This window comes from Tamandua tetradactyla, chromosome 25, assembly GCF_023851605.1.
Source record: "Tamandua tetradactyla isolate mTamTet1 chromosome 25, mTamTet1.pri, whole genome shotgun sequence".
Lineage (NCBI taxonomy): Eukaryota > Metazoa > Chordata > Mammalia > Pilosa > Myrmecophagidae > Tamandua > Tamandua tetradactyla.
The window spans coordinates 25,211,603-25,226,922 of record NC_135351.1 but is presented as its reverse complement, the minus strand read 5'-3'; the positions used below and the strand labels follow the sequence as shown (position 1 = coordinate 25,226,922).

The 15,320-nt window shown below is 36.1% G+C and overlaps 1 long non-coding RNA gene across 4 annotated transcripts in view; it reads right to left on the bottom strand.

Moving 5' to 3' along the window:
- Positions 1–15,320, bottom strand: part of LOC143669098 (uncharacterized) — a 526,175-nt gene that overhangs the window by 35,006 nt on the left and 475,849 nt on the right. For 3 of the 4 annotated variants that reach the window (XR_013168699.1, XR_013168702.1, XR_013168701.1), the window contains one exon: positions 91–209. This is a non-coding gene — a long non-coding RNA (uncharacterized LOC143669098). Of the gene's footprint in view, positions 1–90; positions 210–7,147; positions 10,567–15,320 lie in introns of those variants that run through there. The other variant, XR_013168700.1, reaches the window with a different exon arrangement.

The window sequence follows — 15,320 nt, the reverse complement described above, 5'->3', positions numbered from 1 at the left end:
TTGTCTTCACCATGAAGTGAACCTAAACAATTAAAGTGCTATGTGAGCACATATATTTACTAAAGCAACACAGTGGAATCCATCACTCACCTCTGATCCTTTTTTTAATCTTTGGGATGATAGAAGAGACTTCAGGTCAGTATTTCACAAAGTATTTATGATGGACACTGAATTTTCTGCAAAGACTCCAGAATTGGTTCCTCAGCAGACTGCAACACATTCATTAAAATAACAATTCAGACCAGAGAAAGAGGTAGGTGTTAGGTTTCCTGAAACAGCATGTATTCTTTGTGTTAAGAGATATTTCAGTTGTAAAGACACCAGCAAGGTTTGCAAAAGTATCATAGGCATTCATATATTTTATGTTGTAGTCAGTTATCCACCCACATCTGAAAGAGTTTGTCAGTCCTAGAGAGGTAACTAAGATGGTGAAAATCTATGATGCATATCTATAAAAGTTGTTGAAAGAACTATTTATTTTTGGATTGGAAAAGACAGAACTTGGAAGGCATAGCTAATATTTTAAGGGGGGTTTATTGAATTATTTTCTATGTATTTACCTCTATAGATAAAACAAGAACCAAGTGGAACAACTTTAGGGGAAATTGGTGAAAGACATTAATTGTTTTCTAATAAAGAAAATGGATGATATTGTTTAGAGAATTTCTGCATTACATTAAAAGGAAAATTAGAGAAAGAAAATACATTATGTTGGATAAGAGCAGGGATCTGTGACTTTGGGTAATTTGCTTAACTATTACAGCTTTAAGATTCTTATCTATAAATTGGAAGAGAAATATTTAAGTCTCAGGGCTGTTAGGATTAAGTGAAGTAAGGTCAGGCGAAGGTTTACCACTATGCTTGACACATAGTAAGTGCTTAAGAAATATTAAATATACATATAACTAACACCAAGCTAATAACAAATCTAATAATGAACATAATAGCAACTCAACCATTGAGCAATAAAGAAAGCTTTGTGACAAACATCTTCTTATCTTAACTGTGATTTAGTTTTCCATTTAGATTTAGTTGTTTGGCATGAATACAGGCATCTCAGTCTACTAATAAATCATCCCACCAAATTGATCAAGCTTCTTCAATATAAGAGAACTTCATGTCTCTGGTGGATTGTATTATCATCTTCTATTATTTGTTTCCCTCTTCCCTTTAAAAAGATACTGCATCCCCACATATTGCCATGTGACTTGTAGTACCTCCATGTAAGTGGAGATGTAAGTACATCCCCATCGTATTGTGAGCCTTGACCTTGTGACTTGTTTTGGTCAATGCCATATGAGCTCACATAATGTGAGTCATATAAAGCAGAAGCTTGAAGACACATTGGTTTTTCTGGAAGCCCATATGCTCTTTCCCTCTAGCATGAGGTATGTAGAAAGAATGTAGATTATGGAGCTACTGTGTAGACATAGCATCTATTATATGGGTTATTCCTTCAGTCTGCATCTCAGAATGTAAAGACATGTGGAAGAGAGCTACAGCTACTGATACAGTAACTGCCAAAATGCATTGAGAGCATAAGATAAAAGTGTTCTTAAAATTTATAAGATTTATGGCTGTTGCCACTGAAGCAAAGCTAAAATATATATAAATTTGTACCAAGATAGAGAAACTGATACCAGAAATGGGGCAATGCCTTAACAAAGTCACCAAGCATGAGGTACTGACCTCAGTGCCAGGTGGAAAGTGGTGAGGAAAATGTTATTGTTATTGAAGGCTGAGAAAAATGGTGACTGTTATGCAATGGAGTAATATTTAGTAAAACATGCCATTTGTGAGAGCATGGAGATTAACTAATGTGCCTATTAATGGTATGGCTTGTTTCAGTTTCTTGGCTGCTAAAACAAATACCATACAATGGGTTTACATAAACAATGGGAATGTACAATTGGCTCATGATTTTGAGGCTAGAAGTCCAAAATTGGGTGTCAACAAGGTGATGCTTTCTTCAGGAAAACTGTGGTGTTCTGGGGCTGGCTGCCAGTAATTGGTGGTCCTTGGATGGAAATGTACATGGTTGCCTCGCTTGACTTCTCTCTCCATCTGACTTTTACTCTGCCTATAAAGAACACCAGTAATCCATATTTAAAACCTAACCAGATTCAGTTGGGACACACCTTAACTGAAATAACATCTTCAAGAGATCTTCTTTAAAATGGGTTCATACCCACCAGAATGAAGACCAAGAATATGTCCAAACTGGGGTACTTATTTCAACCTACCACATGGCTTTATGCAAAGAGTTTACAAAAACGGGATTTTGCTAGGGTGCTTAGCATTTGACAAGTTATTACAAGAAAAAGAGAAACTCAACAAGAATTGGTCAGCTTGCAATCAGGGACTAAAGTATAGAGAAAGAATGCGGATATTCCAATTCTAGAAGGGTTGAAAGACACACTTATATTTTTCATCCCCAATCAGGTAAAGAAAAAAATGAGAAATGCTTGAGTAACAGAACTTGATTTGTCAAGATCTCAAGGCAAAGCGTAAATCCTGAAAATGGTCATCACCTTCTTAGTTAAACAATGGAAATGGCTTAAGATTGCTCTCAAACAATCTCATAGTTGGAAAAAAGAGTCTCAGGATAAAGAGTACATATGCCTGGCTTATCCAAGAAGCCAGTAAACTCAAAATAAATTTAGAGGAGATGTGTCCCATAGAGAATTGTTGGTGTAGCTTTTCACACATAGAGCTGCTTGGAAGCCAATAAATGTTTGAATCTTGTACTGGCAAAAGTTCCACCAACTGGGATTAAGAAAGTCTACAACAATGCAAGACAATTTGGGGGCCCTCAAATTTATACCATGGATATTATGCTGATGAATCTGCTCAGTACTCAAGGAGGACATATTGCCCAATAATCCCTTTAGATTTGGCCAAGGGGAATGGTAGAGATGTAAGGAATCCAGATTAAGAAGCCAACAACTATGAGAAAACCATGAACTGGGGAGCTACTTCAAGGCTTGAGGCAAGAATTGAGGTCTAATAAAGGAATTTCCTTTTTTGTTATTTCAACAAAGCTGACTGATTTGGTTCATTTACTGGGAAATTAGAATAGAGCATTGAAATGAAATAATTAAATGCATCTATATATTGGACTTGACACCATATAAAAAAGCAATGAATTAAAAAGATTTTACTACTGTCATAAAGTCTGACTAGAGTTCAAACAGATTAATATAAAACTGTATTCAACATAATCAGAGACTTAAATATACTAAAAGTATGCTATTTTTCTAAAAACTAAGCACATCATATGACAGCATGAAATTTTTAAAAAATCAGAGCAAGATAAGTTTTTTCATTAGTCTTAATAAATGTAGTAACATTAATCTTTCCTTGTAAACAGCATATATTTGGCTTTTTTTGTTTTATCTTAGTCTGACCCTCTTTGCCTTATGACTGGAGAATGTATTCCATCACATTTAATTATGAACAGAGTTGGTTTAAATGTGACATTTTACTGTTTATTTATATTTGTCTATAATTTCTTCCTTTCTTTTGGATTAAACCAGAATTTTTATTTTTTATTCTTTCATTCTTTGAGCCTTTCTGCATCTCTGTGCTTCCCCCTGAGACCAACATTCTTCCTTCTTCCTGCAGAACTTCCATTGGTATTTCTTATAGTGCAATTGTGATGGTAAAAAAATTTCTTTCTTCCTTCTTTTTTTTTTTAACACAGGCAGGCACCAGGAACCAAACTAAATTAATTATTTAATTAGGTCTTCTGCCTGGCAGGTGAGAACTCTATCTGCTGAGCCACCATGCCCCACCCCCTGCTTTCATTTTTGAAGAATATTTTCAATGTGTATTGAATTCCAAGTTGGCAGATAATTTCTTTCCATAATTTAGAGATGGTCTCCCACTGCCATTTCAAAATCATTTCTGTTGAAAAGTGATCCATCAGAATTATTCCTGCGTCATTTAATATAGTAAAACTTTTTACTTTAGTGTTTGTTTGTTTTCAGATTCTCTTCATTTCTTTGTTTTAATCAATTGGACCATGATGCTCCTAGGCATAGTTTTCTCTACATGTATTCTGTTTGGAATGCACAGAATATTTTGAAACTGTGATTTGAAGACTTTTGTAAGTTTTGAAAATTCTTGAATATTGCTGCTCTCTCACATCTCTTAAGTTCTTTACAATATTCCATCTCTCCTATCTGTGCTTCAGTCTGCTCATTTTATATTGACCTCTCTTCCTTTTCAGTAGTCCTTTTATGCTTTGTATATTCTGTGGAAACCACCCACTAAATTCCTAGGTTCAGAAACTATATTGTTCAGTTTAAGAAATTCATTTTTTTAAAAATACATCCCAGGTCTCTGCTGAAAATTTCCATTTCTTTTCTTGAATATACTATTTATTATTATTTTCAAGACCTGTTTTTATGACCCCAATATCTGAATCATATCTGGGTCAGTTTCTATATCCTTTTTGTCCCTTGGTTTTCAGTCATTTGGTCGTTTTTAGTATGCTTCATTTTTTACTTAAGACAGACAGTATGAATGAAAAATTTATAGAATCCATATGATGTCCTCTTAATCTAAAGAGGGAAAATTTTCTTCTGGCAGACTGACGAGAGTATAGGCATATCATTCTTGATTCATCAAAAGTTTGTAATCTTTTTTGATGAATTGGGCTGATCACTAATGGGTTTCTCTGTACCCTTGGATATGGCCTTTTTAAAGACTCAACCAAAAGTTTGGCATGGTTATCAGAGCCTGTCTACCTTAGAGGTTCAGAACATGAAGATCTGTCTCCCCAGTAGCCAGAACTGTTCCACGACTGCTTTGCTTTCAGCATGAATTTTTGGAGTTTCACTCTGTGTGTGTGTGCAGTTTGGGCGTCAACTAATGCCTTGTGTGCATATTTTTACCTCACTCCTCTGTAATCTTTTCTTCTCCAGAAGATGGACTTCATATCCTAGCAATTTTGGCAGTTCCAGGTTACAAACGCTGACTTCTCAGGCCAGTGAGACTGCTGTGTTCATCTCAGACTCTTTGCCCCAAAAATGCTATGATCTGGCAAACGCCCTTTAGGAAAATAACAATGTCATTATGGAGCCCAATTTGATGTGCTTCCTTCCCTCAGGGATTGTTAGCCCTCAGTCCTTCCTGCCTGTACTAGTACTTGCACTCCAATGACTTTGAACTACTGGCTTTTGTTTCTTATGCATTTTTTCTTTTGTAGTCATGCTTGACAGTAGGGTTAGTGTGATACAAGGTACTCATTCATGGTAGAACTGGAAGTCCTTTTTTGATGCCTTAGAGTTTTCTTTTCCTGTCTCTAGCTTTTAGTATTTTATCATGGTGTGCCTATTGTGGTTTTTATATTTTTTTTACATTGGGCTTGTAATGTAGAAAATGTTTTAATCTGTAATTTGATGTGTTTCATCAGTTTTGGATAATGCTCAAATATTATCTCATCTAGTATTGCTTCTGTACCATTCTCTTTTTCCTCCCCTTTAAGATTTCACATATATCTATGTTATGTTAATTCACTGTTTTCCATGTAACTAACAATTCTTTCCATGTTTTCATCATTCTTCTTCTCTCCATGCCTACTATTGACATTTCTTCTAATTTATTTTCAGGACAAAAATGGAATGGAAACAGACCCACAATTCCAATCCTCTCCTGAGCTGTGTCTAATCTGCTATAAACCCATATATCAATATCTTGATTTCAGTTATTTAAAAAATTTTTCAGTTACCTGCTATTATCCTTCATCTTACCACATAATTTCTTGAACATATTCATCAGAGCTATTTTAATCTCCATATCAGACAACTGCAATGACTGGATGGCCTGTGGGTTTATTTTTATTTTTATTTCTCCTCATTATTGCTCAATTTACCTAATCTTCTGATGTGCCTAATTATTTTTTATTATATAAAGATGTTATACACAAAAAATTGGAAATATAATTTAATGCTCCAGATGAATTTCTCCTACAGAATTGGCTTAATTTTGCTCTGCAGGTTGTTAAGTTAGAAGAAGATCATTTTAATTTGATCAGGTATTTTGCTGATTTGAATGTAAGTGTGAGTTGTATGGCTTCTCTTGAATTTTCTTGTGACTTCTCTTTGTAATGTGCAACCTTTTTGAAGTTCCAACCAGAAGCCCGGGGCGTCTGGTCTTTCCTGTGGCACTCTACTTTAGAGGACTTTGAGCTTCAAATTATAGTCTCCTCAACCCCTTAAGCCTACCCAAAGTTCTTACACAGCTTCTCCACCTTTCAGGAGCTACCTGCAGAACAGCAATAGGTGATTATTTAGAGGAAAGGCAGCACCAAATATGGGTTTACTTTGCTATGGTTCACTTATATTTAAGATATAGTTCTATTTTCATATGTTTAGATATAGCAATAATCTTAATTTTATGCACAGTTCTCCACCAACAAGCTTAAGCCTGAGAAACTATCCTTGTCCTATGGAATAATGTACACAGCATTGGAGCTTACAAAAATGAAGATGGATAGTCTAACATCTATGCACTCATTCACTACTTCATTCAAATAAAGACGTATTTATGGAGTATTTGTCATTTGCCAGACACTGTGAATGCATATAGAAACCAACATTGTACGGTCTTCAAGTAGTATAAAATCTGGCAAAGGAGACATATATCAACCGTACAGTATGAGAGTCTTTTAAAGAAGGTCTAGCTTTGCGATTAATGCACAGAAAAGGAAGGGTATATTCCCATCACACAACTTGAATTTTGAAGTTATTGGATATCAGATGTCTTGTCTATTTTGTAGCCACACTCATGTAAATGTATGCTATCCTAAATACACAAGTGGATTTCTAAATATGTGATATTTCTGAAAATGAGGCTGGATATCTTTCATGATTCCCATTTAACTACAAATATTGAGAAGTAATAAATGCTTGCAAATGCTCATCATATTTTTTTGATATACAATCCTTATGTTTTTATTTGGGGCTAGAGCACATCATTGTGAAAAGAGAGATACTAGTGTAACTTCCATACCTGCAAAATTTTCTACCTGTGAAAATAACATCTGTAAACCAACATTATTTATAAGGTAATTTTTAAAAATACTTACTTCATTTGAAGTAAAAGTAATCCTATGAGGCAGCTCAATGAAGTATTAGCATCATTTCACAGATGAGGAGACAAGCATAGGAGAGTGGGTAATGTCTTTCGCAAGTTCTACAGCTTGAAAACTGTGAGAATTACACCTGAAAACATGTTTTGATATCTCTGTTCTTCCTTCTTTTACCATGTTATCACTTCCTGACAATTTGGGTTAGGTCTATGGACCTATGATAACTTGCTAGATTTTAATCTAATGGAGTACACAGTTACTTAGAAGTAACTGAATATGTTCAGTTCATTTTGGGTGTGGGGGGGTGGGGGCAGTGCATGGTCCAGGAATTAAACCCGGGTCTCCCACATGAAAGGTGAGCATTATACCACTGAACCACCCATGCACGCCATGTTCAGTTCATTTGCAAGAAGCTCCACAACATTCCCTACTTGAATCATCCTGGTAAAAACTATATCTGTAGGTTCCATGGGGAGAAGATTCCATGTTCATTATTCTACCCAATATTGACCAATTGATAATTAAGTTATAAAATTTTACAAACATTCTTATAGCTGTAAAATTGCTTCTATTGGGAAAAACATTCTAGGTCTTGGAGTTTCCTTCTTGGAATACTCATCTCAGGAACACAGATGCAAAAAGGTCCCTTTGGCCAAAGAAATTTGGGAAACATTGCACATTATAACTCCTTCCTCAGAGATTTACAATGCGTTTTGATATATTGAAAGGGGATTAAAAAGTCCCTAAGTTAAGGAAAAAAATTATTTTGTTGCAACAGTAACAAACTTAATTGAGTCTGCAACCTTTCGGGTTCAATATTACACATTTTAGCATCCTAAAGAAATAGTACTCCATGGAGCACCGTTGGGGAACCCTGCTGTAGAGGTGGAGTCTAGTTCCATTCCCATGTGTCCAAATTGTGACCCTCTTTTACAAAGGCCGACTCGCTTCTCCTTCTTACACATACGTTCTCTCTTCTTCATTAATTGGGCATCTCTACCAGTGAGCACTACCTTTGTAGGCCTACAAAACCTCCCTTATATTGTGTATCATTTGGATTTGAAGTTCTGTATTCAGCCTCTCGCTTTTACTCATTATTTTCTTAACTGGAAAAATGAGTATAAAAATACACTTCACAAACTTAATATGAACATTAAACGAAACTGTCTCTGACAATGCCTTACAAAATATAAAGCATAGTGCAAAATTAAATTATTTTCATGACTTTGCCTCTTGTTTATGAAATTTATGAGCACTTAGCACCATGGAGTAGAATTTATGCCTACGGAATGTCACAAGAATATTTTTTTACAAATTTATTTTCTTTATTGAGGTGAAATTCACATTATATAAAATTAATCATTTTTAAGAGAACAATTCACTGGTATTTAATACGTTCACAATGTCGTGCAATTGCCATCTCTATTTAGTCATAAAACTAGATTACCCCAGAAGGAAATCTTGTCCCCATTAAGCAGTTACTCCCGATTTACCACTTCCCCTGGCATCTGGCAACCACTACTCTGCTTTCTGTCACTATGGGTTTACCCATTCTGGATATTTCATACAAATGGAGTCATATAATATGTGTGATCTTCTGAGTTTAACTTCTTTCTTTAGCATAATACCTTGAGGTTCACCTATATGGTAGCACTTGTCTGTACTTCATTACTTTTTATGGATGAATAATAGTCCATTGTATAGATATGCCACAATTTATGTAATCATTCATTTATGGACATTTGGTTTGTTTCCCTCTTTTGACTATTGTGAATAGTGCTACTATGAACATGTGTGTACATGTATTTGTTTGAGTACCTGTTTTCAATTCCTTTGAGTGCCTAGTTAGGCATGCAATTGGTGGGTTATATGAATTATCTATATTTACCTTTCGAAAAACTACCCAACTGTTTTTCATAGTGGCTGAACCATTTTCCATTCCCAACAGCAATGTTCAGGGGTTCCAATTTTTCTACTTGCTATTTTTCATTTTTTTCATATAGTGATACAAGTTAATGAAGAACAAATAGATAACATAAAGTTATTCATGCCAAAACCAAGTATTATCCTACTATATTAGCAATGAATCCAAGTCCAGACTTTGGACTGCTGGTGTCTTGAGCTACATGGTTTGCAAAGCAATTTAAGTCAAATATCTCATTTCACGTTCACCATTACCTAGAAGTCTTATTAATGTTCCCATTTCTCAAATGAATAAATGAAGGCTTGGCAAAGTAAAGGACCTATCCTAGGGCATATAGCTAAGATCTAGTAGAGTTGAGAAATAAACCTATCCTACTGCATTTAATTCCAATGATCTTTCAGTACCTTCAAGATGCCTGTCCTGCACTTTGTAGACTTATCTGCATCAGCTCTGATTCAAGTCACAAATCAAAGATGATCCTTTTCTGCTTTGTTCAACTCTGTTCTCCTTACGCCCCAAAGTGGGGGTGAGAGCAGACTGAAGAAGGAAGGTGGAATGTCAGGACAGAAATGTCAGTTTGGGCTCAGTCTGTCTTTTTCTTGAATAGTTGGAAACATATTAAAAACTCTCTTTGACACACAGGCCAGAAGATAAAGAAATGCAAAATTTATTATGGCCCAAAAACTGTCTTTGACTTCCTTAGTACTTACTATATAAGACCAAATGGTTAAGATTGTTTAAATCTAAATTCAGAACTAAGTATAGTGAAGCCATTGTAGCATTTAAGACAAACTTAGCCATCAGAACTTTCTAAGGAATTTCACCAAAAAATTATATCAAGTGTGTGCTTTCTGTCATGAGCAACGCATCCTACTATTGTTACAGGGTTAAGAAAAGCCCAAAGGAGGTGGGGAAGAGAGTATTCCAAGACAAAAGAAAGAACGATTGTCTCCTACTTTCTGAAACAACAGCCAAGTGGCATAACTCTTTTAGAACATCTATCATTAGGGGAGAAATGAACATCCTCAACACCTGGGCACAGTGATTTTTCTAAAAGGACAATATAGTTCTTTTAGCGTATGAACATTCCAGAGCTGCTTCAGGTTCCTGCTCAGTTGAGCATGTGAGGGGTGTTGCTAATCCAAAACTTCCAGAAGAGAGGAATTGAACAAACCTGCTTTATTACCTTTTGAAAATGCAGCTAAAAAACACAGATGTTCATGCTTTAGTGGGTAAGACAGGAGTCGGGGTGGAGGGAATCAAGAAAGAAAATGATGAACCCCAGTCAATACACTCACACTAGCAGCAGGGGACTGCGTCATCTGGATGCCCATTGCTACGGGTGACACCTGCCTGTCAGGGGCAATCCCTGGGCATCACCTACTGGTGTGGGCATTGGAACCAGCCCCGACGACATACCTGAAAAGCTGCACATCCAGGAGCAGAAGGGTCCCTGGATGTTACACTGTTTCTCTCACTCATCCAGGAGATACAGATTTTTTCAAACAACGTTGTTGAAGCATAATTTACAGACCATAAAATTCACCTGTACAATTCAATGAATTTTACGATATTTACCAGAGGCGTGCAACCATCATCACAATCTAATTTTAGAACATCTCTGTTACCCTAAAAAGTAACCTCATAGCCATGTATAGCCACCCCCATTCCCACCCACAGCACTAGTTTTGACTTACCTACTTCAGTCTCTTGAAATATTAATTTTCTCCTCTTAAAATTTTTTTCTTTATAAGAGAAGTTGTGAGTTTGCTGAACAATCATGCATAAAATACAGGATTCCCATATACCACCCTATTTTTAATACCTTGCATGGGTGTGGAACATTTGTTACAATTGATGCTGGCACACTTTTATAATTGTACTATTAACTATAGTCCATGGTTCATTGTTTGTGTAGTGCAGGCCCATGGATTTAAAAAAATAAAAATTTATTCTGTTACCATATATATAATCTAACCTGTCTTCTTCTAATCACATTCAGATACATATTTCAGTGCTGTTAATTGTGTTCACAATGTTATGCTACTATCACCATCATCCATTACTGATGTCAACCAGACACAAAACGACAAAGATTGTATGATCTCACTGATTTGAAATAATCAGAATAAGCGAACTCATAGGGCTAGAATCTAGATTATAGGTTTCCAGAGGATGGGTTGGGGAAAGGGAGTGGGAGGTACTCATCTTTAAGATGACATTGAAAGTACAGAGCTTTTTTTTTTATTTCAAATTACTTGTATATTTATTTAGCCTTAAAGCATCCAAGAAAATGAGTGGCAGATTTAATTCCAGCACTATGGCCTTGAATATAGAGTCTGTTTTTCCAGTAGGTTCTCTCATAAGGGTTAAGTCATTGTTTGAGGTTTCCACTCTGCTAAGACTCAGATGTAAAGCTGCTCCCTAAATGAGGAAGTGGGCGCTGCTGGGGGTCCCTGGTTGCAAGGCCAATTCAGTCCTTCTGTTTATAAAGATAAATGAAATGCCTGTTTGCTAGCCTTCTGTTGAAGTTTTCCAAAATAAAAATTATCGCATAGGAGAAAAAGGGCAAACTGCCTAGAGCTCTGCCTCTGAGGCATGTATAACCTTCTTTGGTCTTCCCCTTATCGTTTAAAATACAGCTGTTTTCCAGTTTCACAACCATAAACCCATGCGTGCCAGTAAGTACGTTCTTGGCATTTCTATCCTTTGAGAAATTCAGACTTGACCATATTTCAGTATCTGGCTAACTATGTAGTTTTTAGAGCTGTTGGATTTTCTAAACCTTATCCAGTTTCCCTCTTCATATCCAGAAATAAATAAAAACTTATTGATAACTAACTAGCAGTAGATACTATGGGAAAAGAAAGAAGCAGTTGGCATAGGTTCTGCCATCAAATGTCCATGATAAGTTACATAAACCAGGCAACCTGATCAGAGCACTTGGGAAGGGTATGGAATGCCAGAAGCTCACAGAATCCTGAGAGGACTATGTGTATTCTGAAAGAGATACACAGTATTATAATTTGAGATAATATGATCTGTTCTTAGTCACAATGCTTAGTACATTTTGAAATTCCAAGGAATATTTAAGAAAAGGGTGACATTTCTCTATTTGTCAAACATGTTTATAAGTTTAAAAATTCAGTTTTTAAAATTCTAATAGAGTCATGACTAGAATAAAGGGCAGCTTAAAATACATGTTTTAAGAGAGTTATAAGCAGTACTGCCATGAAAGTTCAGAGACAAGATTACTCTTGGTCAGCTCAGGTAGGAGGTGGGATCTGATATGAGCAATCGAAGCCTATATTGGGGTGGATAGGTAGGTACAGAGCACAGACTGAAACCTACATTCTATTTGGGGAGCAAATGGTGGACTGAGGAGTTGGCATAAATCAGATCATTCACATGGACAAAGGGGCTTAAACTTTTGCCTGGCAGAACCCCTAATGGCAGGGGTTGGGGTAGAGTGGGGTGGGAAGGAAAGTTAAGAACGGCATTAGTATTTCCAGACTTGGTGAACAAGAGAAATGATTTCACTAGCAGAAGTAAACACATTATCAGGTGATGAGCTGGTTTAGAAGGGAAGCCCAAGGATTGACCTTGTAGCACCAAAGAGAATGATATACCAGAGATAGATTCCAGGAGTACACTGATTGCAAACCATAAGCCCCTCAACTCCTTCTACAAGAGTTATCAAGTGAGGCTGAACTGATACTGTGTTAGGCCAGTCCTACCTCCCCTCAGTCACATACACACTTTGGGGTGAGTCTCATTACTTCAACAATTCTAGCACTGAGGTTGTCAGGTTCCCTACACCCCTTCATCCCTCATACTAGAGTAGGAGCTGCTAATGTGAGAGTTGATGGAAGATGTTTCAGAATCACAAATCACAAAGGCCACTTTAAAAAGCCTTCTCTATACATCATGCTATATATATAGCATGTATTTTTTAATGGTATATATATTCTTTAATGGATGACAGAGCTCTGTCACAAAATTAGAATTAAGACAAAAGCCAACTCTCTGGTGGAAAGAACACAGGATTAGAACATCATTCCCACCATTTAATAGTTTTGTGGGTTATTTTATGTTTTTGACCTTAAGTTTTCTCAATTGGAAATGGAACTACTAAATAACTTCTGTGTTGTTGTGAGGATTAGACTTCTAAAACAATGTTTAAAATGCTTGACCTAGTGGCCTGAGCATAGAATTTATCTTCCCTTCTCTCATTCCAAGAATGAAGTATGAGACTAAAAGATGAAACCATCAATTTAATATTTGGTAAAGAAACTAAGCCATTAAGATGGAAAGTGAACAACTGGGATGGAAGGTTCCTAAATGTTTTTATCATCACTTAAAATAATGAATAAATCGGTGCTCAATTACATGCTGTTTATTTTCCATATGCATATTTTAGCAGATCCTCTAAGATTGGCAACTCTTCTGGAGTAAGTATTGCAAACCTTTGCATTCTCCTGCTCTCCAACTCTGTGTGTGTGAAACCAAAGTTCTAAAAAGTGTCTGGCAATAGAATAGCTTGTTCAGGTTTGCAAAAAATTTGTGTATATATAATCTCATTTGCCACCCAAATCTACAGAAAGGCAGGTGGGATGGTCATCATCTTCAAAGAATAGGTGAAGAAACCAAAGGTTCATAAAGTAAATAGTGGAGCCAGAATTTGAACCCAGGACTTTTGACATTGCCCCTCTAAAAGAAGGATCTGGGCTAGGTCATTGTTAGGAATCTAAAAGAATGTACTAGTGGCCTGTTACTATAGTGCTGAATAATACAGAGTTAACAGAAGCCTCACTGGTCCATCTTTACCTCTCATTGGCAGATGACACAGAGGAAATTTCTCACATTTCTTTGCTTTTGACTGACGCTGGTGCGTTCCATGAGGAACCTCATCCATAACGCTAATCAAAAGCTCTGATTGGCAGAGTTACATTCTATAATAAGGAATTATCATTATTTAAATGAATTTGTTTTGCTATATCAAGTATTTCAACACTGCATGGGAGAGAGAAAATAGGGAAAGGGGCCTTTGACAGTAAAAACTCTGGCAGGGGAAAAACCAAACTTTCTAAGTTCCTTTTCATCTTTAAGTTCAAGGGCTCTTATGTTTCCTTTAGACAACTTGGGCATGAAGCACAGTGTCAGAGGCAGAGGAGCTGTCCAGTACATTTCATATTTAATTGATGCTAAGTAAGCTTAACCACTCAGACAATAGAACTTATTGAGCACCCTTTAAAATACCATCAAAACTACCAGACTCCAGCCTCTTAATTCTAGAGAGCTTACAGAAGTATGCTCACAAAACCTTCAAACAGAAACAGGGGTGAGGAGATGAAATATAAAATACTATCTTTTTAATGGGCACTGGGCACTCATTTCCAAATAAGGATTCTGTTTCCCTCCTTCTCTCTCTCTTTCTGTCTGTCAAAGCCCTAAAACTAAAGCCCAATTAAATTTTATAGAGAGAGGTCAAGTGTTCTTATTCTTCCCCTTGTCACATTTTAAAACAATCATTTAAAATGCCAAATAATTTCTATTAAACCAACCTGGAGAAATGATAAGCGTCATATACCACAACTCCTTGGGGAGGACTGATTCTAGTATGGATTTTCTATAATTGCTGTGGAATCAGAAATGTTTCATGTCCCTCTTTCTAATACGTACTTAAAATAGCAAAACCACAACTTCTTTGGGGTAGAACTTTATATCAGAAATACAAACTGAGTCAAACAGCTCAGGCTTATTTCCTCAGATGCCCAAATAAACAGCAAAGTTTTGGGAGGATTCATCTGGTGTCATTTAACTTTACTACTGAAAATCAAGAGTGAGCTCTTTGAAGGCTAGGACAGGTGATAGTCATATATGTGCTTCTTTAATTTCTTGTTTAATTCATTTTAGTAATGATTTGTAATCATTACTATGTGCAAGTGTTTTACATCCTTGGTTACATTTATTCCTAGATACTTTATTTAGTTACTATTGTAAACTATACACCAGCAATGATCAATCTCAAAAAGGATTTCAAGAAAACCCTTCCATTTACAATAGTAACTAAATAAAGTAATCACTTTGATGAAATAATCAAAACAGTATGGTACTGGCCCAAGGATAAACATATAGATCAATGGAATTGAATAGAGAGTTCAGAAATAAACTCATACATCTATGGCCAATTGAATTGCCACAAGAGTGCCAAATTATGGCACGGGGGAAAGAATAGTCTCTTCAACAAATGGTGCTGGGAAAACTGGTTATTCACATGCAAAAGAATGAAAGTGGGCC